The sequence below is a fragment of the Martes martes genome (assembly GCF_963455335.1).
Source record: "Martes martes genome assembly, chromosome: 10".
NCBI classification, from domain to species: Eukaryota; Metazoa; Chordata; class Mammalia; order Carnivora; family Mustelidae; genus Martes; species Martes martes.
Genome location: NC_137898.1, coordinates 106,245,652 through 106,259,217, shown reverse-complemented (window position 1 = coordinate 106,259,217; position 13,566 = coordinate 106,245,652). Strand labels below are relative to the sequence as shown.

At 48.3% G+C, this 13,566-nt stretch overlaps 1 protein-coding gene across 5 annotated transcripts in view; it reads left to right on the top strand.

Annotated features, from left to right (window-relative positions):
* NCAM1 (neural cell adhesion molecule 1) overlaps positions 1-13,566 on the top strand; it is a gene marked incomplete at its 5' end in the record, with an annotated part of 294,571 nt that overhangs the window by 212,322 nt on the left and 68,683 nt on the right. The window lies entirely within an intron of this gene.

Genomic DNA, 13,566 nt, shown 5'->3' with positions numbered 1-13,566 from the left:
GGCCTAGAGTCGAACACTTGGAAGCTGAGGTGAGTGTTGTGTCTGGAGTGGGGTCCTCCCTCATGTTGCAGTTTCTCCTTACTACTCGGTACTGTTTCAAACGAGGATAGAAATGTCCCTGGTCTGGAATAGCCCTGCGGATTCCTCTGCCGGGCTTTCGTTGCCATTTTCGCAGTCTCAGTAGTGCTGGAGAGATGAGTTCCTACCGCCCAGGCTGAGAGAATCCGTTGGAGGGATTTGCGAGCTGTGCTGTGAGCGTGCACGGTGTGGGAGAGCCTGGACAGCCTCCTGGGCACCGTCAGCCTCATGGCACCGAGCTGCCTGCTCACCTGCTGCCTAAGTCCGAGCGACATCCGGCCTGGGCTCTGTTTGGTGGGATTTAGACTGGCTGGCGTCGGCAGGCGTGGATTCTAAGGCCTGAGTCCCTGCCTTGAGTGTGAACAGGCCTGTCGTGATATGCCAGATTTTCCTTAGGAAAGGGTTTACCGTGTGATTGTAATCGGAGGGACTTCCGTCACCTTGCCAGGAACGGGACTGGCCTCAGAAGCCGGGTCCTGGCAGTGCCGGGCCGCTCCAGCCCCTCTGATTCTCTCCCTTTGTTACCACGACAGGTGGCCACCTGAGATCCGAGGACAAACTAGCCTCCAGAGCTTAAAAATTCTTTGAATGAGACCCTCAGCCACTTTTGCTTCAAAAAGTGTTCCCTGGAATGGGCCCCGGGTGTACAGACGGAGCACACATGTCAAGGTGGCCCGCGACTGCCTAAGCCCAAGAAGAAGAAGAAACACAGATAGATGGGGCCAGCAGTTTCTTTCTCGCTCCCTGGTTTCCTTAGAGCCCTGTTGTAATGATGTTATTTGGCAAAACACAGCTTACTGTCCTCCAGGTAATTCATATCTCGTCTCTTAAGTCCGTAGGGATTGCTTAACTCTTGAAGAAGCATCAAGCTTTCTGCCTGCGCCCCAAGGGGACTGGAAGCCTTGAGAGAAGAATCGTCTGTCTCGTTCTCTCGTTCTCTAACTCCCTCTCCTACCAGACGGCAGTAGGTCCGGGGATGAGGGTGGGCGACTTGGAGACACGCGCCAGGCTCGGCTTCCACAGCGCCTCCCTCTGCACCCCACCCCCACCCCCGCCCCCGTGCCCGCCAGGTGAGAGGAGCAGGAAGGGGGTCACCTGTTGGGCTGGCTCTGACGCTCCTTTTCTGGGCTCTCCTGCAGTTACTGAACAGCTGTAGGGCACTAGCTTTTCTGGGCCGTGGACTATGTTGACGAAGAGCAATGGCGGTCATGGTCTGCGGGGAGCTCACTGCACACCGGCGTTCCCTTGCTCCTCCCCACCGCTGGGCGGGGCAGAGAGCCTTCCCCTCTGATGGGAGAAGGGCCTGGGACGGTCTGCCAATGGGAGCAGCAGCCGCAGGAGCTGGGAGGAGGGGCCGATTCCCAGCCCGCGGGGTGGCGGCATCGTGGGCTGGGTCCTCTGTCTGATTTGGACCGGGACGTCAGCCGGACGTCCTGATTTGGACCAGGGCCCCAGCATGGGAGGGGACTGGCGAGAGGTCAGCCCCTTCCAGGCCCACCAGGATCCCAGGCTTACTGTAGCAGCCCTTTACACGTCCTGCCCCGGGGGCTGGGACTTCCGATGAGCTGTCCGGCTCCGTGAAGTGAGGGTTGGCTTGGAACTAAGTGGGGTTTTTTGCCTCCGGTTGAGGCCGCCCTGCCCTGCCTGGCAGGATGGGATAAGCCAGCCTCGGCAGGAGGATGGGAAGATCGGGAACCCTTTTGAAGAATTGCCCAGCTGACCCCAGTTGTGTGACTATAAAGGTAGAATGGACCTTAAAAATCGGTCCAGTCCCTTCCTTTCTGCATGACTGAAGTGGCCAGAGAAAAGGACTTGCCTCAGATCCTGTGGGTGTATCCTGGGGGCAAGGCCAGAACGAACGCCTGGTTTTCCGGTTCCTTTTCATCCACTTTCCCACTCGGCCACCCTCTGCCTCTACTTTTATCCTAATTTTACTGCTGGGGCACCAGTGCCACGGCGCAAATAAGGCGATTAGCCCCGGAATCCGGGTCTCCTGCTGTGTGGGTGCAGGATCCTCGTTCCACGGCACCTCCAGCCCTCACTATTAGGGACTGACCCATGCATTGCCATTCAAAACAATTTTAAAATACATTTTTTTTAAACCATGTAATTTACCGGGAGATGAAACATACATGAGAGGAAGGTTGCTGTCAGGCAGTGGAGAGCATTTATTGGAACCCGCTGGGTGTAAAGCCAAGTAGGGGATCCTTTGAAATTACAAAACGACCTAACCTGGCTCTTGGTAGCTTATGTCTAGCCGCTTGGTGTGATTCTCTTATTCCCTCTTTTTCTCTGGTTTATTACTCAAGTCATCTCTTTAAAAATGTCATCAATTTCTAAATTTAAGCTCCACATTACTTAGCCAGCCGGAAGTTGAGTGTCTACCAGCCACTTGAAAAGCAGGTGGGGTCCCCCCATGATGTACAGGGCGTTCTCGGGGTCCTGTGGGTCAGTCCTCAAGACAGCGAGCTGTGCTGACATCTAGGTAACTTGTATTTATCCTGATAGTTTAAAACAGAGGAAGCAAAGGAGGAAGCAAAGCAATAGGAAAATGTATGTCTATACTTTCTTCTTCATTTGCTACCCGTGGGCAATTTGTAGGGAGTGTAAAAGACCTAGAGATCCACACTGAATGGTCGGAAAGATCTGTAACTTAGGTGGAAAGGCACCTGCAGGCCTGTAGTGGGTATGAATTCCTACACTCGGGGAAGAATGAATGAACCACCAAATGGCTTTTTCCTTTACAGTGAGACCTGTGTTGTAGGGAGCGGGAAAAAAATCAATGAGCAAGCAAAGAGATATTAAGAATAAATAATAATGTTTACATGGGAGAGGAACATTTGTCCTTGGGACTCTGCAGCCTTCAAAGCAAGATGAATTCAGCTACGACTTATTTGAAACAACTGGAAGTTTTCTTCTATCAGCTTCGGCAGGGGATCGAGGGGCCTGCTTAAATGCAGAGGTTTGAAATGTATCAGTAAAACAGAATAAAGGTGAGAGGGAGGTAGTTCCTTGTCCCACCAACCAGAAAGACTCCTGGGCAAAAGGACTCGCATTTAGTGCTCGGTGTCTTTTCTAACTGCCATTGTGAAGGTACTCCATACAGCATTAATTCATTTTATTTTATGATTTGTGGCTAATTCACGATTTCCAAAGGCTTTTTATATCAGAGCTGTGAAGTCTCATTTTAGGAGGGGAGCGTGTCATGATGCCTCCTGCATACCTTTGCCTTTCCTTCCTGGGGCGGTTAACAAGGATCTGGGCCGAGCGTGCAGAATAGATTTCTTACACCATAACTACGTAGGGACCAGCACATTTATCTGTGGGAGCTTTAAAGGAGGCTTATGCAAGGATCGTGCAGGCTGAGCCAGTGAGCAAAAAAATAGATTGCTGACCTGACCGACTGACACTTAACCGAGACCTTCCGTTTGCAGCTCATGAGTTCCCCTGGGCGGGACGGGCCAGGGACGCTGGAAGGTGTGCTGAGGACAGTGGTAGCTAGTCGTAACTTCCTGTGCATTCGTGCCCCACCCATTTTGAATGCAGGGCATATCTGCTTTAAAAAAAGCATGATGTATACATGTGTTTGGGTTAGACTTTGCTGACACGCTCATGTCACAGACCTGAGCACCAGTGCGTGGAACGGGAGTTTCTGCAGACAGTGCTCCATCGCTTCGGCCACGGGGGGCAAAGTACCAGGGCAACAGAAGAACGATGGCGAAGTAGAAACCTTAGGGCAAGAGCTGGAAACATTGCAATGAGTTTGGTCTTGTTTGCAGTGTATCTGTTTTCCAGGCTCGGCCAGGGATCCCTGACTTGGCTGTGTATCAGAACCACCAGAGGAACATTTCGAAGTTAGTCCCAGGACCCCCATTGCCGAGGTACTGAGTCAGGGTCTCTGCGGGTGCAGCAAGGAAATCTGCTTTCATAAGCTCTCCAGCTACTTCTTACCCAGGCTGACCTACGGTCCTAGGGTTTGGAGCCCTGCGTCTCATGCACAGTCCCACATTGTGCTAGAGCAAACCTCAGAAAAGAAGAGGGAGGACAGGATCTTCAAGTTCGTTCCGGACAGAGCTTTCAGGGAGGACGATGTGCAGAGCCCTGTGCTGAGCATTGAGGGTACACAGGCTCATCTCTACAGAGGTCAGTCACCAAACAGGTGTTAATCGAGTCCCCTGTGACACTGAGGGGCCGTGATGGAGGCAGAGCAGGGACTGGCTTTCATACCTCGTCACAACCCATTCCATTCCCATTATGGCCATGGAAGCCGTAAAAGCCACAGAGGATCCCGGGGCCAAACCTTGGCAGGGAAGACCAGGAAGTAGCCTCAGATCAGTCCTCCCATGGTCCTGGTTGACTTCCCAGGGAAGAAAGAATCAGAAGTGTCACTTTTCTGGAGACTACACTCCATTCACTCAAGTCGGAGCCAACTTTGCACACGGGGAGTCGAGGTCTCGTGGAAGGTGCCAGCAATAGCCTCAGTCTGTGGCACCCAACAGGAGGGGAGACGCTGATCACACATAGCTTGGGTGTGAAGCTGATGTCGCAGTTGGTTTCTGCAAGGCTGTGAGGAGCCACAGAATTAGCATATAGGGAGCCTCCATACTGCACGAATGTGCCGACCAGTTCGTACCTTCTCTGTACCCTGATGCACTTTCCTTCTAGACTGCAGTTCTGACCTCAGGGTCATTCTCTTCTGTGACCTTACAGAAGAATCTTGGTCCAAGACAAAGCCCAACCTAAGACTCAAACTCATTTTTGGTCACTTAATAGCCTTGCTTCAAAGGGTTGGGGACAAAAGAAAGCTCACAGAGGTCAAATCTTTCATGAGGTAGTTTGTGTTTGGGGTGTTTTGTTTGTTTGTTTGTTTTTTCAGCTTTATAACCTACCGAGAAGTTTCGGGTGGAAGTTTGGGTTTTATCATTACCTCTCCTTACCTGGGAAGCAGGCACATGCCTCATAGTCCAGTGATGTTTGGGACGGCCATTGTTCAGACTGGGGGGTCTTGGGTGTGTGTGTGTTGGACATCTCTGGGTAGGTGACTCAAAAGGTGTCATCTTGCCTGAGTGGACTCCGTGAGAGAAGGTCCGTGAGATGCAGATCTGGGTATAGACCCTGCAACAGAAAAGTGGAAAAGGGAGGCATCACTTCCACCCTCGGAGAGCAGGATGGAGGCAGATCTGTTGTCCCCGCGGGAGTTAAGGAGCACCCCGGGGATCGTGCACTTTCCTCTCTTAGGCATTTACTCAACCAATTCCGGCCTGTTAGCAGACTTGGTTGTCAGACTGTCGCTGTTTAATAGCTTTCTGTAAGATACTGCTCTCGTTGAAGGCCACCTAGTGATGCTGACAGCTATGACTTGTTTCTAGAAATAAAGGCAGCTTGCCTTGTCACAAAATAAGGTCTAATGCATGACCAGGGAGGGGGGCATATATTCATATGTGTCAGTGCTTTTTCTTCTTGAGCAAAGTTTGTTGCTGCTTCTGTTGGGAGAGTAGGACTGGGTCTGTCTTATGGAAGTATGTAGAAGGCTGACCCTGAGATTGTAGTGAGGGGGGCAGGGAGGGAGGTGACCGAAAGGGAGTAAGAGCAGGGACTCTCTTAGACAAAAGACAGGCCTGGTGGGGAGATCCCAGCCCGAGTGAAGCGAGTGGCCCATCCTGTCACAATCCATGCTTCAAAGAGTCCTGCCGAGTTTACCCCTAGGACAACACGGTCAGCCTGCTAGCAGACAGATGCTGACTCATGACTGACCTGTGGCCCCGGCTGGCTGCATCAGGACAGCCGTGCAGTGTGGTTTTGGCAGGGAGTCTCTTATGGGGATAGAAGGGACCGGAAATGTAACATAAAACAACTTTATCCCATGGGAGTGCCATTCATTTAAAGATGACCAGGTCGCCTCTAGTCTTAGGGCTTTGTAGCTATGAGTGCAGTTTGGAATAGAAACTAATGACTGCTCTCCCAAGTTTAGCTACTGTTGGGGCTGATTCTGTTTTTAAAGAAGGAAGACTCACTGGCCAGTGGCCTCAGTTTTGGCCACTGTGACCCGACACCATTTTGAAAGTTCAAAGTTAGCTCCTGGAGAAATCACTGTCAAGACAGGAAGGGTGAAGGTATGTGTGTGTGTGTGTGTGTGTGTGTGTGCGTGCGCACGCACACGCGCGTCTTCCCGTGTCCCACCCAGGTCCCTTATGTAGACTTGGTGCTGGAAGTGTCAAACAGCATCACTGTGGTCTCCCGTTGCCAGGAGAGGGGATCTGGTCTCCTGGAGTTCAGAGGAGGTTTTCCAGAAACCTCCCCTAAAGTGAGAATATGTCTCTTGGTAGGTTTTCCTTCTTTTTGAGATGAGAATCCATAGGTTTAAGAAAGTTTAGTTACTTGGTGTTGAAGTTGCTCATAACTGGAATCTGTCACGTTAATGGAGACGTTAGGAAGCATCACTTCCATGAAGTCATTCCCAAAAGAAGATTCTGCCTCCATCTTACAACTTTGGTTGTGTTTGTTTCTCATGAGTGAACCTTGAGTCTGTCCCTGACCTTTGAATTGGATCCTTGGGATCCCACTCATCTTGGTCCTTGAACATCAAAGCCCATGACGACCCGGTGCCGCCAGGGGAGGGGGCCCTCTTTAATGTCCTGTCTTTGATTTCACAGACTGGGATTCAAAGGGTCTCCTGCCCATTGGGTAAAGCAAAGTGAGAGTGCCAAGGACAGTTGTGTTTGGATTGGGGGTGGGGAGGAACCTAAGTGAATAATGAAAGACCTTCACAGTGGTTGCTTAAATGAAATCTTGCTACAAAAACAAAATCCAAACAAAAAACTAAAATGGCTGTCATAAGAATCTCATTCTGTATTTAACTTTATGACTTCTTAGCAGTTCTTTAGGGTTGCAGCAGTATTGGGGGGGGGGGACGCAAGGATGATTAGCACATGAAGGAGGTCCCAGCTGTCAAGATGAGTGTAACATTACCCATTGGGTTGTTTTTTTCCCCAACTTCCACAGCCCTCCTAAAAAAACTCTACCCAAATCTTTGATTCATTATAATTTGAAAAGACTGATAGTGAGCGACCTAGAATACAGCCAGAGGCCTTTGCTGTTATTAGGCATACAAATCATAAGGCAGAAGTACCAAGAGTGTAGGAAGGAAGGTGGATAAGCAGCCTGGGGCTGGAGGAAAGCTTCTGGGGCTCTTCTGGGTCCCTGAAATCACGCTGTGCGAAGACAAGAAGGAGGTGTAAGTGTAGCCAAAGGACTTTTAAGTGAGACTCAGAAAACAGTGTTATGGGTAATTCTATGGATGGATGGATTGTAAGGCTGGCAGGTAGAATACCACAGTCTCAGAATGAAGATGTACTTTGGATGTGCCGGGACCACACATGGCCTCCATCTCCTGCAGCCTCCTCTCCCCTCCCCACCACCTTCCCCGGGCTGTGGCTGCTCTCAGCCCTAAGCTCCTGATAAGCCACAGAGCTAGATAGGGCATTTCAACTCTTACCCTAGATGGTGGTGCCAGTGGGCACGTTCTTATTAGTTCCTAACTCAGGAAAACAGTATGATTATTTTCCAGATTCATGGATGTATACTATTTATAAAATTCTTACTTAAATGGCTCAGTTTTCTTCTGTTCTGCCCCCTTGAAACTATTGTGTATTGTGGTTCTATGTGTCATCTAATAGGTCAGGAATCATCTGGTTGGGAGTCACAGTGGCTGAGGGAGTGGGGAATGGATTCTCCACCCAGGAGAAAAGATCGTGGCCTCTCCTAGGAATCTCTTCACCGTGGATGCTCTACAGATGGCCTCGTAAGGAGAATTACTCCCTGAGGGTCAGACGACCAGATCCACGAATAATCCATTTCAAAAGTACACCCTACAGAGGAGCGAAGATTCAGCCACAACTTATGTATCACCAGAGAACAATTTTAATATTAACATTTTAGTAAGGGATGAAATGGCTTATCCAGAATCCAAATTTGGGGGGATTGGGAACAAGCTATAGATGGGAAGATCCAACTCACAGCCTCCAGCTTGATCCTGTTGGCGGCAACCACCAGTGCTAAGCACTTAGTGGCAGTAGAGGAGGCTGCAGGTGGGTGTGAAGGCCAGGTCCGTGCGGGAGGCGGTGGGAGAGCAGAGAGGATTCAGTCTAGAGATGAAGGCAGGCTGTAGTAGGGAGGGGCATGTGGCTGGTGGACCCAGAATTCAAGGACCCTGTTTCCAACCCCCCTTCAAAGTCACTGTATCCCGGGGTCTGAGTGGAGCGTATCCTTGAGGAGATGGTATTTTTCTCTACTTCCGTGCTTAGCTCATCCAGCACAAAACCAGCCCCTTTTCCACGAAAGTTGACTTTAATTGAGCCCAAGTGATACGTACTTAAGATCAAGAATCATGGAGTCAGATCTGCATGGGTTCAGTTCTTGGTTCTACCTCTTCCTGGCTTTGTGACCTTGGGCCGGTGACTTAACCTCTCAGTTCCTCGACTTCTTTGTCCCATGGGATAATAAGAGTACCTATCTCTTAGGATTGTTATGAGGCTTACACAAATCCAATAAAGTGCTTAGTAAGGTGACTGGCACATACTAATTACTATATATTTATATCTGTCTTTGTTTGAGAGTGTGAATTTTTCACATGACAAACCAAATTTAACAACTCTTTGCACTGGTTGTTTGAGAGATTATAAGCCTTTGTATCTTCAATAGCCCAGATGTGCTTAAAGCTACGAACACATAAGGACATTTTTGAAAGACATGGGCAGGATCTGAAATTCTCAGGATGAAGTTGCAGGCAAGCATTCTCTAAATTTCTATTTTCTGGGTGTAAAGAACACAACATCTGCAAACAACAGCCGGACAAATATTAGAACATATAATTTCAGCTTCTTGCCATGTTGGCAAAAGCTGTTGGGCGGGAGGGGAACAATTCTCCTTTGATCAAAGTACCTTTTCACAGCTGGAAGAAAAGTTAGGTGAGTCATTTTGTGAACGCAGCCCTTCGGGCAAGCGGACCTAAGAAAACCTTGTCGGGGCGTCCTGGACACAATCAGATAGCGTGCAGCAATTTGTTAAGAAGGCCTGGGTTCTTGAGGCAGATTGACAGATTTTTCTGTTGTTCATCTGGTGAACCTCAGCTGAGTTCCAGAAACCTATCTGCGTCCTTGCTTGGCATTCCAGTAAGTTAGTTTCATGCAAAGGGCTGGCCTGAAAAAAAGCAGACAATAGGAAGGGCAGTCAGAAAAGGAAACAGGGAAGCCGAGCTTCTGTGAAAAAGTGACCGTGGCGTTGTAATTGGCTTCGGACAGGATGGGCAGAGCCCCTGCCATTTGTCTGGCTTCCTTAACTGTAGTTTAATAAAGCAGTTCTCTTACTTGATGACACCTGCTCTTTGGGGACTGACATGAGACTAGGGCAAAGCAGGTAAAATAACACTGAGGACACAGAGGAAGTAAGACACAGGAGGAGGAAGGGCCTCAGGGCGGGAATCCGCACATGGAGCCAACACTGCGGGTCCCGGACTTGGCAGCGGGAGCTCTTGACGGCTGCCCCCCGAGTTCCCCATCTGTAAAAGGAAGGGGCTGCCAGTGATGCATCAGGTCTTCTCTGGCTCTCCCCTTCTTTGTGACTAACAGCCCTACAGTCCTGAATCCAACCTAGTGGCAGAGTGAGAAGTCTGTAACTGCAGTGTAACTAGACCTGCGTTTGCCACCTCTGACCACACACGCATGCTTTCTGCTGTGTGGTCCCCAATGCCAGGGGCCGTGAGACAGTCCTGCCTTCACCCCTTGTGGACTGGATGAGAGCAGGGTAATGCCCACTTGGAAAGGATTTCACTCCTCATCTGGAATCGGGCCCTTTTGAGACTCTACGAGTCTACTTTTGGCTTTTTGCTGCTTTGGAGGAAAAAAATATATATACGTAGTAAATTCTTCAACACATCTCCTTCCGTTATGACCTTCTTCTAGAATAAGCAAACAAAAAATAAACACACGTCTCTTCAGAGCCAGGCTGGCTCCTCCCCCGTGTCTGATGTGTGGGTGTGCTGTAGAAGGCGTTCAGGTCCGTCCTGGCCTGCTCAGAATCCCACGGATTCATTCCTTCTGAGTACCCAGTAAGGACGCCCCAGAGTGCTCCCAGTAACTGTGTGCTTTCTTGGGGATGGGGACTGGAGGTGGGAGGGAGCGCCTGGGCACCAGGATGAATCTGTTACTTCTGAGCAGCTTGAACGAACGTGTCCATCTTCTTGCCCTCTCAGCGGGAGCACAGGACGTCACGATATGACATTTGTCAAGACTTCTAGCTGCTGGGTGGCTTGTGGGGACACCAATGATGGCTTCAAACCACTGACTTCTTTTTTTCTATAAACATAAACCATTTGATCAGCCCTAACAAAAATGCTAATGTAGCCCAGTGAACTCGGGGAGGCCCAGAGAACTGAAACCGTTACGTGCCTTGGTTCTGTGTTCTGACTTGAAGTCAGCCCCATGATACAAAGCCGGCACCCCGTTAGTCCCGGTTCCCAGCAGCTCCTGTCATGTAGGATGCTAAGAAATAGAGCCCCCTGCTCCTGGCAGGTGATTTTGCTGTTCGGCTACCAGAATTCCATAGGATGGAACGTCCGGGGAAATGGGGTATCAGATTAATCTCGTAGGCTTTGGTTGTGCAGTGACGCTCAGGACTTTTCTTCCTGTTGTAAGATCTGTTATAGTACCATATGACATGGGAAGCTGAGGAATGCTACAGCCATGTTCACCTTCTCCACACCTCTCCCCAACACTTTAGAAGAGTGAGGGGACCTGAGGACGCTCAAGAGAATTTTCACCGGGATTCTTTATTGTAAGGAAACATTGCGCAGTTTGGGTGGTTTTATTAAAATGAGAGACTTCAGAAACCTCTCTGTTATAGGCACCCCTCATCTCCTTTGAGAGAATTTGGCTTAGCAGTGTCTGCATACATCTGCAACTTGGGCGTACGGCTTCATCGTGACACTGGGAGCTTTGGTGTCTCCATTCTAGTGGATAAAGAATGAACCTTCCATCACCCCCAAGGTTCATCCTTCCTTCCTCTTCCTGTCTTGAATTGTGCTCTGACACATCATCTCTGTGCTGGTGTTCTCAACCAGGAAAGACCACAGCTTTCTGAAGGGCTTCCTTCACTTTCTAGGCTGGTGGGCATCCCGGGGGACGCCGGGGGTCCGGCCCTTTCACACAGAGGGCTTCTCCAGGGTTTTGTTATAAACTTAGTTGGCCTGGGAAGCCTATCTAGATGACTTCTGATGTTTAGGTTTAGATGGGAATTAGAAACAAGCATTTCCACAGAGGAGGCCCCAACTGAGCACCCCTACGCATGGCTTCTAGATGGTCTCGGTTGCTGCTTGCTATAAGCCAGCTTTAAGCCATGAGGATGCTTCCAGTGGTAGTTAGGGTACAGTCTGCCTCTGTGATGACGTTATACAGAACCTGAAGCCAAAAATCTCTGAGAACACGTAGTTTACAGTTCCTTTAAAATGACATTTAACTTTTGGGTTAATATTTGAAAGTGAAACAGTCTACCTCATTTTCTTCCTCTGCCCAGCTGCTATCCACAGTAGCTCAAGCCAGAATTATAGGACTCACACATCCAGTAAGGGCGAGACTCCTTGTGATTACTAATTGTTTATTGGTTTTTCTCTCCCAAAATGAGATAGATTTACCTATGTCTATGCTTTTTGCAACAATAGCAGTCTGACGAGTTGCATTATTCTACACACACGTGCGCACACACACACACACACACACGTGTTTGTCTAGGCTCACAGCGAATATACCATATATACACATAGACATAAACACGCACAATTACCATAATACATGTCTACGAATAGTCTGTAAAGGGTTCCCGCTATCTTATTCTCGCTACAAGCATTACAGGGGATTTTGTTTGTTTGGGGGGGTTGGTGTGTGATATCATATATGTACCATATATGTATGCTATCATATATGTACCACCATGTAAAAAACAGCCAACAGAGCCTGAGCTGGTGTTTGGTACTTTACATACATTACTTTTCTAAATCATCTCAACATGCCTATGAGGTAAATAAATAGGGTCGTTAACGTTCATTTACAAATGTGGCAAACCGGCTCGGACATTTCTCCTGAGAACTCAAAGTTTTACCTGGAGTCCGAGCCGGGGTTTAGTCCCAGGCCTTTCTGACTCCAGACCCTGACTTGTTAACTAGGGCTCTCTCCTGACATTAATTACCATGACAGTCCAGCCACACAAAGGCGATCTTACCATCGTTTCCATTTTACAGATGAGAAAACAGACCACGGTGAAGTGGTTGTCTAGAGCGCCTGCATTATTATTGTTTGCCTTTGATTGAATTCAGTCATCTTTTTACCAATAAAGTTGGGATTAGCAAGTAGAATATCTAAATTAGTGTAGAGAGTGGAATTGGGCCACCTGGCCGACTGGATCATTCCAGAAGGTTACCTGATCTTAAGCCATAAAAAGAAACATTTCTTCCCTCAAAAACTGTGATCAAAATAATTTCTTCAGTAAGGGTTGTTAATGAAGATTTGTTAAGAAGAATAATACACAGCAAACATAAGATGTTTATTATGTGCCAGACACTAGTCTAAGTGCTTCACAAATATTAATTCATTTTGTCTTTCCAACAGCCCTCCATCTGTCCCCATTTTACAGATAAGAAAACAGAGGCACCAAGAGGTTAAAACACACGGCGAGATCACACAGTTAGTAAGTGGCACAGCTGAGATTCACACTCAACAGTCTGGTCCAGAGTCCTGGGCCTCAGCCATTCGCCAGTATTGCCATATAGGTTTTGGCTTTGCTTTCATTGAGTTTGGTTGGTTTAATACTGAAGTTATCCTGTATGTTCTCTCAAGTGCTTTCCTCATAAGGAGAGCAAACTGCCAGAGGCAAGTGGGGGCCCCTCCGTTGTTACACTCCTGGTCCAGACATCTGGATCTCCCATTGGTATGGTCACATGAAAGAGAGTTAGCATTCAGTTATAATTGAAAAATAAAAAACAATTCTCCATGGAAGTGCTTGAGAACGGTGATATGCAAGGTTCATTTCTAGAACAATAGCTAACAAAATAAGTGCATAGTGACACTTTGATGTCTTTTTCAAAAATCCTTAGCTGTTATTAAATAGGTTCTAGAAAATTCTCTTTATCTGGTGCATAGTCACCGATCACATTAATCCTCTGTTGTTCACCCTTAAATGGGTGACCAGGGCATCTTCTTACCTTGGTTCCGGGCCTGCTGCACACCTGCAGTCCGTCTTCCTCAGCAATTAGCATCTTTATCACCATTTAACAAGAAAATATTTTCAATTAGCCATGGGAGAGACCTGGGTTTGCATTCTGCTGTTAGCTCCTACCTTGTCAAACACATTAGAATCTGAAAAAACCGGTAAAAATCAAAGTACAGCAAGAAGTCACAACTAAAATCTGAATTCACTTTTCTTTAGCAACTAAAGGAATCT